At 43.3% G+C, this 13056-nt stretch overlaps 1 protein-coding gene across 1 annotated transcript in view; it reads left to right on the top strand.

Annotated features, from left to right (window-relative positions):
• Positions 1 to 13056, top strand: part of LOC126185115 (catenin delta-2) — a 491417-nt gene that overhangs the window by 210662 nt on the left and 267699 nt on the right. The window contains exon 2 of the mRNA XM_049927926.1: positions 9269 to 9327. The gene's annotated coding sequence lies outside the window, so the exon portion shown is untranslated. The remainder of the gene's footprint in view (positions 1 to 9268; positions 9328 to 13056) is intronic.

Below are 13056 nucleotides of genomic sequence, written 5' to 3'. Positions count from 1 at the left end.
CGACCGTAGCGGTCGCTCGGCTCCAGACTGTAGCGCCCAGAACCGCACGGCCACTCCGGCCGGCTACAACAGTTGTGAACCAGCTTGCCTCAGGGGGGACTTAAATGACAGTTTTCCCCAACCGAATCAGTGCGTGCATCCATGCCAGAGGGGACGGAACGTCATACTGATGACTGATCTCATACTGCCAAGTTCTTTGTACATTTTCCTCGATTTAGCTATCACTGAAATAACATGTCAGACTCTCTCAATCCCTGAAGTTTTATTTCATTTTCTCCTCGTCTTTAGGGTACTTCACTACCTGACTTCTCTTTGTCAGGCAGTGTACGTATACCGATGGGAGTGGTGGCGGCATCAGGCCACCATCTAGAACAATCCCGACCTCGAAGAGAATCGGGATAACGCAAAGAGGAACAAGAAAAGCACTTGACATGCTAAAGATGGTCACCATTAATCTACCGTGTTCTTTCTTTTTATTGCAGGCATTTCTTACATTCACCCACATTTAAAGAGAAATGCTATTCATTCAACCGTGTGTAAATTTTGTCAAAACCTTTCTACAATTTCTTACGATTATACAAGGCAATACTTTCCTCTTCATAGCAGAACTGTGAGCTAAAAACGTTTTACTGCTGCTAGTCTTGTCTGATGAATCGTTTATGTACATTGGCAATGTTATTCTGTCCTATTGTGCTTCGTTGGGGCATAACCAGAAATTTCGTTTCAGTGGAACACTCGGCGTCCAGTTCTACTAGTTCTATCGGTCTAGGTCTTAACAACTGGCTAATTTTGAGCTTGAGTACCCGCGTTTGCTCAGGCACTTGCTCGCGAGCAGAGCAGTTGCGCGCGCATTAAAACGGTCACGACAACACATGTGACGCTCCAACTGTGAAATCGGACAGGATCAGTTTTAACAGTGGGGCCACCTGATAGCAGCACTAGCGAGACAGCACTGTGCCACACCTACAGCGTTTACGTATTTCAATCTGCAGTGCTAGGAATCTTGTCGTTTACACAAAAATATAGGTTCCCAAAATGTTTAGTTCAAATGGCTCTGAGCACTATGCGACTCAACTTCTGAGGTCATCAGTCGCCTAGAACTTAGAACTAATTAAACCTAACTAACCTAAGGACATCACACACATCCATGCCAGAGGCAGGATTCGAACCTGCGACCGCAGCGGCCGCGCGGTTCCAAACTGTAGCGCCTAGAACTGCTCGGCCACCCCGGCCGGCAAAATGTTTAGTGTACCATAAGACACCGAATACTTTCAGGAAGTTGACTTTGCAAACGCATTACATGTCTTACCACATCAGAGAATACGGAAACTGAAAATGTGAATGACCCGAAAATATGCAAGGTTTAAAACTTAAAAGGCTCCTTTAAAGCGGAGGAAGAATAGGGAGAAAAATCATGTGAGTCTGCCGTTTGGTCGAGCTACAAAACTGCACCACCTTTAGTAAAGTCTTTGCGTCCTTTCACAAATGGTAATTTTTGGAAATTTGTGTCACAAAATAACTTGGTACAGTGGGGACTGGTCCCAAACTTCAGTAGTAGACTATGTACTAGTGGATAGGCAGATGATGAGCAGCCTCACAGATGTTAAGGTCGTTCCATCTGAGGCCTTAGACAGTGACCATCGGCTGTTGGTAGCCACCCTGAGAGAGAAAAAAGATAGGAGGGCAACGGATATACAGGAGAAAAGGTTGAAGACATGGATGCTGAAAGAGGATGAACGGAGGACCCAGTACCAGACACTGATCAGGAAGAAGCTGCCAAAGGAAGATCAGAGAACAGTGGAAGAATAATGGGGAAATTTTAAGAGGGCCCTAGTTGAGGCAGCTGAGATTGTGTGCGGAAGAACTAGCACAAAGAGGAGAAGTAAGGAAACCCCATGGTGGAACAACATATGTAAAGAGGCAGTACTTCGAAAGAACAAAGCCTTCAGAGAATGGTTCCAGACCCGAACAGAGGAAGCTAGGGTAAAATATAAGGAAAGCAAGAAAGCGGCACAGACCATAGTAAGGGCGGAGAAGAAGAAGTGGATGGAAAAATGGACAAGAATGTTAGAAGAGGACAGTGAAGGGAACAAAAAAGTACTTTACACCATGGTAAGAAATAAGAGGAAGGACAGAAGCGAGTGCCTGAGGATCATGGATAATAATGGAAGAGTTGTGGAGGAAATGCATGAGCTCAAAAAGATTTGGAAGGAGTACTTTGAAGATCTGTTGAATGCCGCCAAGCGGGTAACTAACAGCGATGAAGAGCCTAAGGCAGCAGACGATGATAATAGTGGGGAAATTGATGATCTAACTTGGAATGAAGTGGAAGAAGCCATAAAGAGGATGAAAGGGGGCAAGGCACCAGGTTGGGACGAAGTAACAGTGGATATGATACGAGCAGCAGGAGAAGTAGGAACCCAGTGGCTATACAGAGTGCTGAGGGTGGTGTGGAAGGAGAACAGAATTCCTGAGGATTGGAAGAAAGGAATTATAGTCCCGATCTTCAAGAAAGGGGATAAAAGGAGATGTGAGAACTACAGAGGAATCACCCTGCTATGCCATTGTGGAAAAATCTATGAAAAGATCCTGGAGAAGAGAATAAGAAGCAGTATTGAAAGTAGACTGCAAGAGGAGCAGTATGGTTTCAGACCGGGAAGATCAACAACGGACCTCATATTTGCGGTAAGGCAACTGCAGGAAAGGCACTATGAGTACGGGAAGGACTTAATCATGGCCTGTTTAGATATTGAGAAGGCGTATGACAGTATCTGTAGGGACAAGCTCTGGGATGTGCTGAACGCAAAAGGGATAGATGAAGAGATAACACGAAAAGTCAGAAAAATGTATGAGGGAAGTGAGAGTTGTGTGAAAGTGGGGAGGGAATGTACTGCATGGTTCAAGCTGGAAAATGGGCTGCGACAGGGAAGTGCACTTTCGCCTTTATTGTTTATTATTGTTATGGATGAAATCCTACAGCAAGTGTCAGATGCAATTGGAGATCATAAAATGAAAGCAGTGCTTTTTGCCGATGACCTGATGTTATGGGGAAATTGCGAGAAGGAGGTGCAAGAGCAGTTAGATGCATGGGAGGCAACGGCAGCACAATATGGAATGCATTTCTCTGCAAAGAAAAGTGAAATAATTGTCACAACAAGGAAGACGAATAGGCCAAATGTGGATATAACTTGTGGAGGGGAAAAACTACAAGTGGTAGAGAACTTCAAGTACCTGGGAAGCGTGATTGAAAGTAAGGGGGGAAACGCAATGGAAATAAATGAAAGGTGCAGAAAAGCAGGGCAGTTCTACAAATGCATTAGGGGGCTTATTTGGAGCAAGGAGGTGCCACAGAAATCCAAGGGAATTATATACCGAACCTACTTTGTCCCCATATTGGCATACGGAAGTGAGACATGGGTAATGCACAAAAGCGACAAAAGTAGAATACAGGCTAGCGAAATGAAGTTCCAGAGGAGCAGGTTGGGTGTAACAAGACGAGACAGATTGCGAAATGAGTATGTGAGGGAAAGACTAAAGGAGGAACCAGTACAGGACAGGATAGAAAAATCAAGACTGCAGTGGTATGGACACATGAAGAGAATGGATGAGGGAAGAATTCCTAAGAGGATGTTTGATCTGCAACTGGAGGGGAAGAGGCCCAGAGGAAGACCAAGAGATAGATGGGTGAAGGGAGTGAAGGAATGTGTGACGAGAAGAGGAGAGAAGTGGACGAAGGTGGAAGAGGGGGAATGGTGGAAAGACAGAACACGATGGAGAGGCTTGTGTTCCCGACAGACCCAGCCAGTGGCTGGAAACTGTCCAAGATGATGATGATGATGTGGTAAGTTCCTATGGGGCCAAACTGCTGAGGTCATCGGTCCCTAGGCTTACACACTACTTAATCTAACTTAAACTAACTTACGCTAAGAACAACACACACATCCATGCCCGAGGAGACTCGAACATCCGACGGAGGGAGCCGAACGAACCGCTGCAAGATGGTGATTTAGTAACAGAATCCTTGGTAGTCGCAGCTGAGCATTTATGTCCAAGCCAGGTAGAAGCTTCACATGGTGCTGTTATCAAACATGACAATCATGTGTCACGCATAGGTTATGACACACGACGTTCAGAGCAATTTCTGAATATTTTGTTGCATATTCTGTGTGTGTAAAATATTATGGGACTTAACTGCTAAGCTCATCAGTCCCTTTGCATATTCTCTAGCGCTCTTTGAACGTGTAGGCATCACGGGCACATAGGTGGATGTGAAATTCTTACCAGTGTTGAAGAAGGTGTAAAAAATGTATGTTTGTCAAGGAATTTATTAGCTTATGTATCAACAGACGCAGAGTCAGTCACATAGGGGGAAAAAAGTCCAGATTCGTAGCGTAGCTGGATGGGAAAATAAATGTATTCGAGTACTGAATTCGCGCTGATTTACAGCTTGAATATCTGTAGTGCGACAGGCAACATAAAGTCATTCTACATTTCTCCAGGCATTTGGGTCAGATTCGATTTCCTTATTTACAAAAATCTTCATCCTCTTCCCTGTGACGATGGAGGAGGTAGAGTGCTTGCTATTCGCAGACTTGTGGCCACGGTCTGCTCCCGAAACACTTTTACTGTGAAGCCTTGCACTCGTCTTATGGTCCTCGGGCAAATCACGTATTGGCGAAGATCCTCCTTATAATCGTTTCTTGGTTAGCAGTCGACCGGGTGGTGCGATGTGGAACGACTTTCGGAAATCTAGGAAGGGAGAATGTATCTATTCACCTTTATCTAGTGTTAGCAAGATGTTGTGGATGAATAAAGAAGCTGTGTTTCACACGGATGGCTTTTTCCTGAATCAGTGCAGCTTCTTTGTGAGGAACTTGGTTTCCTTCAGGACCGTCACAGTAGCTGAGCTTTTAATATGCCCCAGGATCCTGCATCATACAGACAACAGCGATAACGGTCTGTAATTCTGAGCTTCCGATAGTTTACCCTTTCTGTAAACAGGAGTAGCCTGCACTATTTTCCAGTCACACTGGACTATTCGCTGCGCAAGAGATTCTTGATAAATATGAAGTGGGAAACGAACCGATTCCAATTCGATATTCAATACAAAATCTGCCGGCCGGGGTGGCCGAGTGGTTCTAGGCGCTGTAGTCTGGAACCGCGCGACCGCTACGGTCGCAGGTTCGAATCCTGCCTCGGGCATGGATGTTTGTGATGTCCTTAAGTTAGTTATGTTTAAGTAGTTCTAAGTTATAGGGGACTGATGACCTCAGAAGTTAAGTCCCATAGTGCTCAGAGCCATTTGAACCATTTGAACCAATACAAAATCTGACTGGAATTCCGTCAGGCTTACCTGCACTCAACAAACAAGATATCGGTTTCAGCTCAGCTAACTGTTGCCTTTGGACCTTATGAACGAAGAGAGCAAGTTGAGTTCATAAGAATGATGGTTCTCACAGAGTAACCGCGAGAGGTGGCTCAGTTGTAAAACACTCGCATTTGGGGAAGGGGGGAGGGAGGCGTTCCGATACCTCTGCGACCATCCAGACTTAGTTCTTCTGTGGTTTCCCTCAGTCACTTAGGCAAAGGCTCGGATAGTGCCCTTGAAAAGGACACAGCTGATTTCCTTCCCTAGTAGGAGCTTGTGGCCCTTCTTTAATGTCCTCGTCATCGACGTGACATTAAACTCTAATGTCCCATCCTTACGTTTTCCTACAGCGGAGTTGTTCAGTCACTAGACAAGTCATCATAAGTGAGCATAAAATATTTTTGTTTTCCATTTACGTCGTATCCTTCGTTCCTCCTCCTACCTACGATAAACTGTAGCTACAAGGGCGATAGTTATACATATTCGACGTGGAATCCAACTGAAGCCCTGTCCAGTACAGTAACCTTCCCTCTACCCTGAGATTGGAGCTGATTTCAGTTCAGCTGTCGCTTATTTAAACCTCTGTCGTTTTGCATCTTTGCGATAGTCGAAAGCAGGAGCTATGCGACTTTCTTAGGTGAAGCAATTTCGGAAGACAGAGTTTAGTATTTGAGCCTTTCTGCTTGACGCTGTGCCGACTAGCAGACAGGGTAAACGCCTTTCGTAGCGCGATTAGATAGAGACCTGTGGTGAGTTCGAGCCACGCCTCATTTCTTAGCTCTGGCTCGGGGCAGCGGGCAGCCTGTTTGTTGATATTGACGTTCTCCGTTGCCGCGCGACAAGAGGCCTCGAGTGCAGAGGAGAGGGCGGTCCCCGCTGTCCACACACTCAGCTCTACACTCGCTCCATAAACACTGTGCTGGCTCTCGGTTGCTCCAGCCAGCTTGCTTGTGTAGAACAGCTCTTGCTAAGCAATGCTGAAATTTTTACAAAGCACAAAGTAGCCGTATTTCCGCACTGACCTTTTCCTCCGATATATATACTACATAACGCGATCACCATAAATATTTCGTAAATGGTTCAAGACGTCGAAAATAGACTTTTTACTCGTCATATTGCACAAGATGGCGAGTACTTTTTTATCTTTATATTTTTTAGGTAGCGATATATTGAAATAACTGTGTTTTCTGTTTTTAGTGGATCACTGTAAATATTTCATTTGGTATTTCAGGAGAGAAATACAGTGATATAATGCATGTTATGAGTTCAGAAATTTTATTATTATCATTGTTATTTAAAGTAGCTACGATGCGCTAACATGAAGTCTAACTCTGCTGGGTCATCGCAGTTTCACCTACATTGGTGGCCAAACATCGGTTAATACACTAAAACTGTACTACTCTGACACATTTCTGCCACAAATTTAGCACATATCCCGAATAATTTTAACAAATGTTTCACTGCTAACTTTATCAAGAATTATAGCACGGTGCTCCTCCTTGCAACGGCCATTGAATGCTGTTGGAAAAGTATTTCATTCCGTTAAAGAAACACAGATCTGTTCAGTATCACAGCAGATTTAAAAAAGAGATTATTAACCATCCCGGACCACTTATTTGGGTCCTACCATTGTCGAAAAACTTGTACCGATATCATAAACCGTTTATGAAGGACAAGAGATTTTCATGTTATGAGGGATACACTCGCTTGCTGTTTAAGTTCATTAATATTCAGTCCCTAATAATTCGCGTGATGTTGCTACAGTTCTTTGAGGATCGCTTAATAACGAGGATGTTAGCTTGAACCTTTACAAAAGGAACATAAACTACTGTCATCGATATTGTACTGTTCAATGAGCTCCTCGTGTTTATCCTCAATGAAACACCACGGAATCCTATGCCTTCCACCTACATTGCACCGTTATTCCTCCTCTAATTCCCGACGTTATCTTTCAGCCGATTAACTCCGCGGTATCTCCACAATAATAGTTTGTATGTGTGTGTGTGTGTGTGTGTGTGTGTGTGTGTGTGTGTGTGTGTGTGTGTGTGAGTCCACTGCTTATACGGGAAAATGTCTTCCTTCACGATACCTCCCCTACATTTATACAGCCATTCTGTTAAGGACTTTATCCTTACCACCTACCTCCACAATACAGCTAAAACTTGTACTAACGTTAGCATCAGTCTCATTCATCACAATCTATATGATTTCCTCATCCACATCCACAGGACTTTCTTTTGCATAAAGAGATCTTCTTGTGGGGCTGATGCAACTATGCAAGTCCATTTTGTGAAATGAAGAAATCATACAATAGTTGCTGCATCAACATGTTTTTTCCGGCTTCTGAGCACTTACAGTTATATCATCTGGTGCAAACTGTAATAATGAAAATATTGCAACAAATTCGGAATTGTTCGATGCCTTCTCCAGGTCCTTATTTCTCCATAGACATGCATCTCATTTTACTTTCTTATACACTAAAATATCTTGATTTAATATTCGAGTGCGAACTAGCTTGAAAACTCTACTTCCTAACTTAAAATTCCGAATAGGTTAAAACCAATAACAGAATGAAGTCAACCACCATTATTCACATACAAAAATTTCTTATTTGACATCTGCCTACTTATGCCACTCCCTGCATGTTCGATAGCGCCATGCTCTTTGCCTTTCCTTTTATATGTGCCTCTCCTTCTACACCTGCCCATTTATCATGCGCACTGGTACTCGAATTTACAGAGCACATCCATAAATTCTATACAACTCGGAAACTTGAGTAGCAGGACTGCTGTCGCGCCTCTGCCAACAAATACCTACTCCTCTACACTTCCACACACTCCATATCCTGTTCCAATTTAACTTTCACTAACGCCTGCTTCCTGGTTCACGCAGAAATACACCCTTACTACTAGGTATAGCCTCTTATTGTCCTATTCCGTCCATAAATGCAAGCTCCATTACGCAGCCCCTCACCTCTGATTTCATCACGTTGAACTCATATTGCAAACACATCCAATTCGCTTCACAAACCTTTCTCAAGTCCTGCGGCAAATTCCTGATCCCTGCATAATCTCTTTTCCCACGCAACCATCCAACCATCCACGTTACCATGAATAGCTAATAATTATTCATCAGTACTGAAACTGATCGGCTGTCGGACCCCCTCCATCTAAGCAGGCGCTGCTCATGCATGGTTGTTTACATTTTTGGGAGGGTTTAGTGACATCTCTGAACAGTCAAAGGGACTGTGTCTGTGATATAATATTCACAGTCAACGTCTATCTTCAGGAGTTCTGGGAACGGGGGTGATGCAAAACTTTTTCTGATGTGTGTATTATTGCGTAATTTCGCATGCGATGCACCCTTCAGATGTTACTGATTTCCCTTCAAACGTCCAAGCCCATTGCAAGTAATTTTTCACGCTGCCTCTTGTTCAGCTGCAGAACTTATGACTCTCTGTCTAACAGTGATAAGCAACGTATCTGAGTTGTGATACTCGGCGAACAGTGCGGAAATTTCAGTGGAGGCTGTACCTGCGTGCTTCTTCACAAGATATATCACCTGATTTTTCGGATCCGCGCCTGTCTTCCTTAGTCTGTGATGCAAATTTGAAGTTCCATCGTGTTGATCACGGTCTGTATTGTCGCTCGCCATGTTCCTGTAACTTTGCGTATTGCGGAACTTCCTTCCCTATAATGGCATAGAGTATCCCTACTATCTTCTTTTCTTATATTTCTCACTTTTTGTACGAAATTCCTACTCATTCATCACAGTCCCGCAAACATTCAGAAACTCTAAATTTACAAGAGGTGTTCTAATGAAAGATGTTACTATCACAATTTTTTTATAGTCTTCTGCAAACTTCCAGATGGTTTCATAATCTTTATTTTCTTTTGACAGTGGGCTTCCTTTTGACTTCGCTGTTGCCTACCACTGTCGGACACATAAGGACAACTGAGGTAAGGATCACATTTCCTGCCAGAGACAACGTCTAGAAAGTAATTTATACCATTGCATTTCGTATATTCTGTAAAGCAATTTGAGAAAATATTTTAAAGGTTTAGTTAGTAATAGCATCATGGGCATCCACAGAAATTTATTGAGGGGGGATTGGGGGGAGGGCAGAAACTTTATAAAATTGTCATTTGTATACCACTGAGCCAGTGAGTTTTATAGCACCTCATAAGCTGTGATACAGGCTAAGAGAGAGGCAACGAAATTCTCTGGCTACATCTGACGTATCATTATTGGCAATTTTTTCTCAAAAAGAATGGTCCCCAGTCGCGGAAAAAAACATTCCGTAAACACCTTAGCTTTGGTCAATGTGCTGTAGTTTGTGTTGGGAAACAGATTCTCCTGGTGGTTTCAAACATGAGACTCAGTGACGCAGCACTGCAACGAAAAACTACATAGCCTGCCTTTGGAACAATGTAATGTCTGAAAATGTTTAAACAATGACGGCGTCAGTAATTTCGAAGGCACTACGCAAGGAAATTTTCCTCTACCCTTGCCATTTTTGGTGGAAGAATAAAAAGAATGCTGTTCATGGAACCTGGGAAACGTTCATATAGTATAGTAACCAGAAGATACAGCACATACTAACTCACTCTTTGCTAGGAAATTCTAATGCATCTTGCAGCTATCATACTGTTATACGGAACTTCATTCGGAGGAAGCGAATTTCAAAAGTAATGCAATCATGTTGATTTTTTTTTTGTTTGACTGTAGTGTAGTATAAATAATCTACTCTGCATCTAGATCAGTACACCGCAAACCGCCTGATGTGTGGCAGAGGGTACCTCTGGTATCACTAACTGACCCCCCCCCCCCTTTCCTGTTCCGTTCGCGAATGGCGCGTGGGAAGGATGATTGTCGTTAAAACTCTGTATTACACATAATTTCTGCAATTTTCTCGTTTTGTCATTTCATGAGACATGGGAGGGAGAAGTTATACTTTGTCCGACTCTCCCCGAAAGATACTCGCTCGAAATTTCGACAGTGAACCTCCCTATGATGCACAACGCCTCTTTTGTGGCACCTGCCATTGGAGTTTGTTGAGCATCTTTGTCACGCTCTCGCGCGGATTAAACGCCACTCCTCATTGGATCATCTCTACCTCTTCTATCTGTCCTACAGGATAACAGTCCCTGCACCGCTCATCAACCTTCTGTGGGCTCTTCTGTGGATCGTTACTGTCGTCTGGAATTGCTACCTTCTTATAGACAACGGCATCGTCTACGAAAAGCCTTAAAGAGGTTCCGACGCATTCTACTAGATCATTTACGTAGCCCACATTCCAAAACGCAACGACTCTACACACTTCGTTTGGGTTCTCCTAATATTACCTTTACTACTGTCGCCGGCCGGAGTGGCCAAGCGGTTCTAGGCGCTACAGTCCGGAACCGCGCGACCGCTACGGTCGCAGGTTCGAATCCTGCCTCGGGCATGGATGTGTGTGATGTCCTTAGGTTAGTTATGTTTGAGTAGTTCTAAGTTCTATGGGACTGATGACCTCAGAAGTTAAGTCCCATAGTGCTCAGAGCCATTTGAACCATTTTACTACTGTCGATTTTGTTCCGTCAAGAGCGACGTGCTGAGTTCTGTCTGCACAGAAATTTTGAATGCAGTCACCAATCTGACCCCATACTTTTTCTCACTAAACGGCAATGTGGTAGAGTGTCAAATGCCTTCCTGAAGTCGACGAACATGGCCTCAATCTGAGCGCCCATATCTACAGCACTATGAATCTCATCGGGGAACAGAGACAGTTGAGTTTCGCAAGATCTCTGTTTGCGGAAACCATGTTGTTTTTTATAGAGAAGATTTTTGTTCTCCAAAAACGTCATAATAAATGTGGATAAAAGGTGTTTCATAATTCTACAACATACAATGATGTGCATCTGTCCTACGACCCTACTAGCTAATAGGGCAGTCGACGACTAGCACATGGCTTTTGAGAGAACAGAACAGATTAACACTCAACTGCAATAAAACGCAATTTAAGCAGTTTCTGATGTGTAATTCTTGTAAAATCAATATGGTATTGGCCCAAGGTGATCAAACAATCAGCGAAGTCAAGATTTTTAAGCTCTTAGGACTGAAGGTAGATGAAGTATCACGTTCAAGATCCTGTGCTTAAGTGAATGCTGCTGTCTTCACTATCATAATAACTATAAACATAGTCTCTGCCACTGAGACAAGTAGGATTCTTTACTTTGCTTATTTTCACTCTGTTATCTCGTACTGTATCATATTCTGCGGAAACTCCGTGCGTTCACCACGAATATTCTTAGCCCAGACAAAGGCCGTCATTAAACTGAATACTTGTGAAAAACAGCCGAGGTGGAAAGCTTCAAAATGTCCTTTAACAAATGTACCGGTGTGATGCCCACCTGAAGAAAATGATATAGCACTTCATTGTAGTGTACACCAACCAGAAAGGGGAAACGGTCTGGATGTTCTGAACTTGGACAGGGTAGGTCGAAATATCGAAGGATGGAACTTACTTAAATCTGCTGTCAGTAGAATACCAAGGGCACTGTAGTACGAGTTTTACAGTAGGGAGCATAGGGATGCTGATGAAGTATGTTCTAATGTACCTGTTAACCCAACAGGTCAAGAGCAACAAGGTTTGGAGCTTATGCGTACAAGAACAACTACTGCAGCAGGACAGCCTCAAGGATCAGTTCAACAACGGAACAGTAAGGAGAAAAGCTCTTCGGGCTTCCTGAACTCGAAAGGACATGACGATGATGAGTCGGAATCGGATGATGATGAGTAGATCAAGGAATGATTTAATGTGTTCATTTACAGGATTGTTTAAATGGCATTAAACATGTACCAATAATGTGTTTATTTGGAGTACACAACTGTAAAAAAAGTAAGTTAGTCGTAGGAACCTAAGTAGTAATTCTAAGGCCCGAGAGCCGCCTAGCCACGCAAAATCATTTGGTAGTAGTTTAATACAGGGACGGACTTCAATCTCCTAGCATAATTGTATAGTCAGTACTCCTGAGCAATTTTAAGGTTGCTGATCACTGTTTTAACGGTTTAAGGATGGAGGGTCAAGTGGTTGTGTCTTTGTGTTCTCTTTTTTCTCTTACTTTTGCTTTGCTCTTCTTGGTCTCTTTCTTTTCTACATTTTTTTCTTTTCATATAGCTGTAGAACTTAGTTGTAGACACTAATATTACATATACAGTTTCAAACTGAAATATATAGAATATAAGACCTGCCTTAGAATCACAACACCGAGGAGTCAGATGTACAGCGATAAATACATAAATAAATAGTTTGCTGTCGCTCATTTTGTTCTGGCGTATCGACAAGCACCAGCACGAAGACGAAGATCGCAAGAGCAAAGAAAGCGGTGAGACGACGTCAGCCAATAACCCGCTGACAAGGACCGCACCACGACAGGGACGCCCCCTAACCGAAGAGAATATAAGCGCCGCTGTTGCCAGCCTCGAGCGGACAGTATTACCACAGTACCAGAGCGGGACTCGCAGAGCAGCACAGTACTAGGAGAGCACTACGATAGCAGTGACGTGTGATCCATATCCATTGCTTACATGGACATTGTCTATAGCAGAGAACATTTCTTATTTGCATGTCGCCCATCGCTTGCGACACCGTTGTAAATTCAAAGTTAAGTATTGTCAACCTTCTTATTTGTAATAAAAACCATTAA

Source organism: Schistocerca cancellata, chromosome 4 (genome assembly GCF_023864275.1).
Source record: "Schistocerca cancellata isolate TAMUIC-IGC-003103 chromosome 4, iqSchCanc2.1, whole genome shotgun sequence".
NCBI classification, from domain to species: domain Eukaryota; kingdom Metazoa; phylum Arthropoda; class Insecta; order Orthoptera; family Acrididae; genus Schistocerca; species Schistocerca cancellata.
This window is presented reverse-complemented; position numbering and strand designations above follow the sequence as displayed.